This window comes from Monodelphis domestica, chromosome 1 (assembly GCF_027887165.1).
Source record: "Monodelphis domestica isolate mMonDom1 chromosome 1, mMonDom1.pri, whole genome shotgun sequence".
Taxonomy (NCBI): domain Eukaryota; kingdom Metazoa; phylum Chordata; class Mammalia; order Didelphimorphia; family Didelphidae; genus Monodelphis; species Monodelphis domestica.
The window spans coordinates 722,450,355-722,458,134 of record NC_077227.1 but is presented as its reverse complement, the minus strand read 5'-3'; positions in this window follow the sequence as shown (position 1 = coordinate 722,458,134).

The window sequence follows — 7,780 nt, the reverse complement described above, 5'->3', positions numbered from 1 at the left end:
ATCATACAAGAGTTGGGGGGGAGGGGGGAATGGATTATTTAATGAAATAGAGAACTTTAAAGGATTCCCAATGAAAAGACCAATGAATAGAAAATTTGGCATTCAAACAGGAGCCTCAAGAGAAGCATAAGCATATTCCTATTTGAAAGGATGATACATGTTCAAAATTTTATCACTAAGGCAGAAGAACATGGTATGAGTATTAAGTTGGTATGATATCAGAAATGGAAGGATGTGAACGTGGAAGGTACAGGGAGAAGTAGACTGGGAATGCTTATATCACAAGAGGCCTATAAGAAAGAATTTAAAATGTAGAGGCAAAGAACCTGACCATTAAAAATCTACTCGTGGTCAATGTGGATTGCAAGACACAGACTCAGAAGAATACAATTACTTGAATATATAAGAAAACCTCAAAGAAAAATGCAAATTGGACACAAGCCCTACAAAAATTCCTAGAAGAGGCAAAGAAAAAAATTTGAACTGGTCTGAATTGGTTCAAAGAGGAAAGAATATATATATACATACTCAATTACATATAGAATTTGAACTTAACTAACAGAATGGGCAAAGAAAGAGGGAGGGGCAATAAGAGGGAGGGAACATTAAAGGGGAACAGTGGTCAGAAGCAAAACTGGCTTGAAAAGGGGACAAGGACATAATAATCATAACTGAATGTGAATGGGATGAATCCACTCATCAGCCAAGTGATTGCACAATGAATTAGAAACCATTGTCTAAAAAGATATTCCGAAGAGACACAAGATACATAAAGTTAAAGAGATTGTAGTAGAATCTATTATGTTTGAGTTAAAGGGGAAAATGGTTCAGAGTTTCCAATTGTGGTCTCAGACAAAGCAAAAGTAAAAATGGTCCTGATTAAGAGAGATTGTAAGAGTAACTACATTTTGTCAAAAGATACTGTAATTTCAGTACAAATATATGGAATGGAATGGAATGGCATACAAATTCTTAAAAAGAAGAGTTAAAGATGTTTTGGGAGAAAATAGTAAAATTATCCTAGTGGTAAAACCTCAATTTGTCTTTCTTAGACCCAGATAAATCTATCTATAAAATAAACAGAATTGTTAGGTATGATAGATCTCTGGGGAATGCTGAAGGAGAATGAAAAAAAGGAGTACTTCTACTTCTCAACTGTATATTGTGACAAGGAAATCACTTTAAAAGACTGATATATATTAATTTAAGGTTGCCAAGGAATTCAGCTATGTAATTCCTAAATGAAAACTCAAGTCAGCAGTCAACCTTTTATAGAGTTTAATTACAAACAGGAGGAAAAAAGGAATTAGAGATAGAGAGAGAGAGGGAGAGAGAAAGGGGAGAGAAGGGAATAGGGCTTAAATACCCCTTCTGTTTAGGCTGGGCCAAAAGGCCCAAGCCCTTAGATAGCTGGGGCAAAGAAAGGAGATCAGTCCCAATTACTCACATGACCAAAATGGAGAAACAGTCTCTGGGGCCTCCACCTCCAGCTTCCTTCAGTGCAAGCTTCTCAGAGCACCTCTCCAACCACTCAGAGCCAAAACTCTCCAACCAACACCTCCGTCCTCAGACCCCTCTATCTTTAAGGAAACCATCCAAGTTCCCTCCCCTCAGTTCTCACATCTACCAATCACTGTCCATGTCTTCCCTGTGCCAATGGTGGCTCTACTTTAACCCTGGACCGCCCAGAGGTCTGTGGCTTTGTACATGTCTGTTGAAGGTCATATTCTCAAATAATTAAATCTTGATCTATGCTGCAGCCCTTCCTAAATCCTGTTAGGACTGAGTAGGGTGGAAATTGTATTTTCCAAGACCTGGTTCTGTCATTCCAAGTATCTCTATTGTATCAATTCTAAAATCAATCATGACTCAAAGAATTTCCTGTTCTATGCTTAAGCATAGGTCAAAGCCCTTTCCATTGTTTAGCAAAAGGTTTCTGTCCTAAAGTAATCTTAAGAAGGGAGGAGGAGGAACCTCCCATGCCAATGGGGTTCACATTCCAATAGACTATCAGTAAGAAATTTTCCAAGTATGAAATTTCCCAATGGTGAAATTTCCAACATTTATAAGTCTAAGAAATTTTAAGGTTTACAATATGGCACCTTCACAAAAATTGATCATGTATTAGAACCTAAAAACCTCTCAAATGTTGAAAAGCAGAAATAGTAAAAAAATATGCCTTTTTTCAGATTGATCAAAATCTATTCTACCAAGAGCCTTTGAAGCAAAGATTAAAAAATTAATCAAAAACTATATAATTTAAACTGAAATCAGTGGGTCAAAGACAAATCATAGAAATGATTTCATTAAAGATAATTATGAAGGGGGACATCTAAGTGGTTCAGTGGATTGAGAGCCTGGCCCAGAGATGGGAGGTCCTGGGTTCAAATCTGGCCTTAGACACTTCCTAGCTATGTGACCCTAGGCAAGTCATTCTCCATTGCCTAGCCCTTATGGCTCTTCTGCCTTAGAACCAATATATGGTATTGATTCTAAGATGGAAGGTAAGGGTTTTTAAATAAAAGGATAGTTATGAGGAGCAGCTAGGCTGAGCATAGTGGATAGGAAAAGAGGCCTAGAAGCCAGAGGTCCTGGTTTCAAATTTGGCCTGAGACACTTCTAGCTGTATGATCCTTAGTAAGTCATTTAGCCCCAGTTTCCTAGTCCTTACTACTCTTCTGCCTGTAATGGGGGTATTTTGGGAGATGGGAGTGGGTGGGATAAGTAAACTACTTTGGGCTAGTAAGAGGTTTTACACTGTGGGTACAAGGCAGGCTTGCCCAGGCCAGAAGCCTGGTTTAGAGTCTAGCACACAGACCACTAGGGCACAGAGTAGGCAAAAGTCAGTGGAAGTTGTAATTTTATTATTAAAAGAGGTTTGAAGGTGTAAAGATAGTTTTAGGATTGTGACTTAAAATCAAAATTAATTGGTTGCCAGGGGAAAATCTCAAATAAAATACCGGTCAGTCTGGAAATTTATGGTAATTTAATTAATATAGAGGGAAGGGATTTAAGGAGAAGGAAGAAAGAGGATATAGGATTTCTCCCACCTTGCCTGTGCCAGGGGGAGTTTAAAATCTCCACCTCTAGGTCTCTGAAGAAGATGAGAGGCTTCTAAGAGGATAAAGTTAGAAAGTAAAAGAGGTAAACTTCAGCCAGAAACTCACCACCGAACCAGAAAATAGCTGTAGTCACATTAAGATGCCACAAGGTCCAGTACGCTGCTGTCAGCCACCTCTCCACTACCAAAGGTCCTGGAGAAAGGAAGTGAGCCGAATATATAGACCTTTTACCCTTGTGTCCCCTCCTCTAAATGCCCATTCTTTAGTTCTCATCTTCTTTGATTAGATTATATATTTAGAGAAGTTCACCTTTTGTTAGTTACTTGACCTTTTTGTGATTAATTTAACCTTTTTAGTTACTTAACACTTTTTTGTATTAAGATCTAAAAATAGACTTGGCTTAAAGTTGTAGCTATACTATAAAGTAAGAGCTAAGTACTTTCATTGTTCAATCAGGAGACTACAACTTTATCTTCCCATAAAGTAAGATCCAAGTAGGGTGGAGTAATTTAAAGTTCACAATCTCCCCTGATGGTCATTGGGAGACTAGTCTCCCCATTAATCATTTAACATAATCATCTTGTAGTCCTAAAGCACTTCTAACTACAGATGTATACAATATTCAGTTTCTAAGAGGAAATTACAATAGTTAGGGAGAAGTAGAAAAGAGAGAAAGCAAAACCAATGTTTTGCTAGGCGCACTGACAAAAAGCCAAATTAGGGGGCAGTTCCCTTCTGGCATAAGAGTATACATTCAAACAAATGTTCAATCAAACTTCAGTTCAATCAACCACATCCACAGTTCGTTCTGGAACTTCTTGATGTAGTGTAGGTTTTCTGGCATCTTTCTGTAACAGTTCATTCTCTGGATTTAGGAGTTAGCAAACTTCTTCCTTGAAGATCTTTTCTCAAAAAATTTCAAAATCTTGGATTTTTATTAAAATACAATCCCCCCTGAAGTGGATGTTAAGAAACATCCAGTTCAGCTTAGGATGCAATGTTGAGTTATGGGGGTGTATGAGTTAATTATCAAAAAAAGAAAAACAAAAAATGGAAGAAAGTTAAACTTGGTAGAAAGAAAAAAATTCAAAATTGGAATAAAAATACCAAATCTATGTATATAAAATGTTGAGTAAACAAGAATAAATTCATAATAGGCCCTTGTATTAGGGTTCAATAAATTTCTATCCCACAATTCTGTAGAACAGGATGCAGTAATATTTCACTTACCCATTTGCAGCCAAGACTACAAGAAGTTGCCATACTATAAGAAAGAAAAAGAACTAGAATTTTATTTTGATAGGGAAGTGTCATTCCCTGATCTGATTTTTGTCATTCTCAGGGATATGGGGAGCCAGGATGATAGTCAAACTTTGGTATTTATCTGAGTACTTCACAAAGAGTGTAGATACAAGGAAGTCCTATGATATAACATATGTCAAGCGTCACAACCTTGAGTCTCACACTAGTTTTTCCTGTGTGCTCTTTTTGGCACTGTTCAGTTAAGTCTGTGCTCCTTGTTTTTATCCCATTTCCTAGAATCAGACACAAACATTAATCACAGTCCCATAACATTTTATCAATAAATGGCAGGTTCCCACAGTTTAAAGCTTTTGGGGTATGCATTGATATTATAGCAAGAATATATATATTAAATTTATGTTACTGCAGAAAAAATAATATTTATTGTATGTACCTTTAGTACAAGAAATGAGAAAAAAAAGAAAGAAAAAATTCAAATGTTCTAACCAAAAAGAAAAGCAATAGTAAAAATAAGGGGGAAAAGAAAAAAATCAGGAATTCAATGTGTTCTCGAAAAACAGCATCCACTTGTCAATGTTTTATCTTCACTGCATGTGATAGGATATAGTCAATCAGTCTCAACAGAAGATACTCTCTTCACATATGAGCAATGAATCCAAGAGTCCTTTCCAATCTTTATAGATGTTGGACTAGTCAACAATATTTGGAATGGCCCTTCCCAGGAAGGCTGAGTTGCTCCAGTACACTGGAAATTCTTAATATACACCTTGTCTCCTGGGTTCAGATAATGAAGTGAAAAGTCTAGTGGTCCGGCTTGTACTGTAGCTCCGGATTCATGTAGTTCATGCAGTTTGTGCTGTAATTCCTGCACATAGGAAGCAATAGTAGTATCTCCCCCTAATAGTGATGTATATGCCAGGGAGAAAGGATTAGCCTGTATAGGTGGATGTCCCAAAAGCATCTCAAATGGTGAGATGTGTAGGTCTCCTCTAGGCCTGCTTCTAAGATAAAATAGGGCCAGAGGGAGAATTTCAGGCCATTTTAAATGGGTCTCAGTACATAATTTGCTAATCATAGTTTTAAGTTCTTTGTTCATTCTTTCAACTTGGCCTGAACTCTGGGGATGATATGGAACATGGAATTTGGGAGTTATCCCCAAGCAAGAATATATCTGATTTAGGACAGAATCAGTAAAATGACTTCCTCTATCTGAATCAATACGTGCTGGCAGGCCAAAGCGAGGAATAATTTCTTTTAAAAGCATCTTAGCAACAAAAGCTGCTGTGCCTCGGTCACAGGAAATACTTCCAGCCATCTGGTCAGTTGATCTACTATGACTAGACAAAATTTATAATATCCGGCCTTTGGCACTATTATGAAATCTATCTGTAGGTGCTCAAAAGGTATGTAAGCCAGAGGATGCCCATCAAAAGCTTTGCCATGAAAGGCGTGTTGGTTATATGCCTGGCAGGTAGAGCAGGCTGAACACACTTTAGAGGCTACGGTAGTTATACCTGGGGCTATCCATACTCTTAGCAGAGTCCATGATGCCCTGGGTACCAAAGTGACCATTTTTATGAACAGATTGGCAAATCTGGTGATAGAAACTTCTAGGGAGCAGGAGTTTTCCTTCAGTTGACACCCATACTCCATTAATCTGTTTTGCTTTGAATTTTTGCTTCCATTTTTCCACTTCCTTTTCATTATAGGAAAGTGATAAATTTAATTCATCAGTGGTTGTTAATGTTAAAATTAATTCAGGCCCTTCTATGGCTGCTGTCTTTGCAGCGGCATCTGCTTGATCATTTCCTCTAGAGACAGGGTCAATGCTACCTGTATGGGCAGAACAATGAACTACAGCTAGGGCTTCAGGCAGCTGGAGAGCAGATTTCATTAATAATTTCTGCATTAGCTATAGACTTTCCAGCTGAGGTTAAAAATCCTCTCTTCTGGCTTTATAACTGTATCATAAAACTACCTTAAGTCTATGTGTCTAAAATCTGATTTTCTAATTATCATTCCCAAAAATCCTTCCTCCATCTCTCCTACTTAGTTCTATTAGAATATTTAAAGGAATCCATTCTAAGGGATCTCATTCAAAAATCTCTTTGTACAAAGTACTTTCCCCAAAAGTGCCTGACCTATTCCACCAAATGGAATTTTATTTTTAAGGTCTTATAACATCTTCCCACAATCTATTTCTGTAAATTCCCATTCGGTAGGTCTCTTTCCTCTTCCACTCTTCCTTTCAGCCTGTCCTTGGTCAAGAGAAAAGTATTCCTTTGTGATTGAGACTCATGAGTATATTTGTACAGACAATCTTCAAATCTGTTTCTCTGTCATGGCCTGCCTCTTTAGCTATAGGTCTGAATTTCTCAGTGTGCCCTAAACTTGATCCCCTTATTAGCCTGACATTTTCTTCTGATGTCCTCATTTTTCTTCTAGACATTTATGCTCAAAAATTCAATTGGTCACCTTAGACTCTCCATGACTGTCCAGTCATACAGGTTCTCTTTTCTGACAACTTGCTAATTAATGATGTCAACCTAGATAAAACAAAATTACCAAAGTAGTAATAATAAAGGGTCTTTAATAGAGGGGAAAAGATTATCATCTGAGATCCCTCACAGTGCTAGACTACTGGGGTATCTGCTTGGGACAAGGGGCTCATTTAGAAGGCATAGCATAGTTGTGTTACATAGCAACTAAAAGCCTATATAGACTGGGAAAAGCTGGTCCAAGGCTTGGAGGAGGTGAGGGATTTGTATACAACCTTAGGAACAGCATAACAGAAAATATTCTGCAGTTAAGGTCTGTATTTCCCTCTGCTGGTGAAAAGAAATTTCAAATTCTGTCTCTGACCAAAAAAGGTGCCAAGGATTCAGATGTGCTGTTGGACCATTAGTCCAAGCTTTGCAGAATAAGCAAGGAATAACGAGGCTTTCCAGGAGATCCTGGGGTACTGCTCTAATGCGTGAATCCAGGGTTATGGGGAGCCAGCCAAAAAGGCCATCTTTCCACCAAGGATGGGGGAGAAAGAAGCAGACACAGTGACAGGAGCCATTGGGGCAGGCCCCTTTGCAAGCAGGCCTTACAAATACGTGGAAGTAGTCAAAGAGAAAGGGTGACCCTTTCCTTCAGACCATCATTTCGTAGAGGTCTGTTGTCTCATGTCGTTTTCCAGTTCCTGAGAGTGCAGTCATTTGGCCTTCTGGAAATCTCTGCAATAGATGAGTTTTCAGAGCAGCTTCATTGCTGCTCCTACCCTTATCTAGACCAGATACTTGGTTTAGGAATTGTCAACAACAGGCTGAAGGGAGATTCTAAAAGAATCTATGAATCATAGGATGAGCTTTCTGGTTATACAGTGATCTCAGGGTGGTAAATCTATTCTCAAAAGGGAACAGATGATTCCTTTGGGTTCTGCATATACACACATGTCCATGTGTGACTAC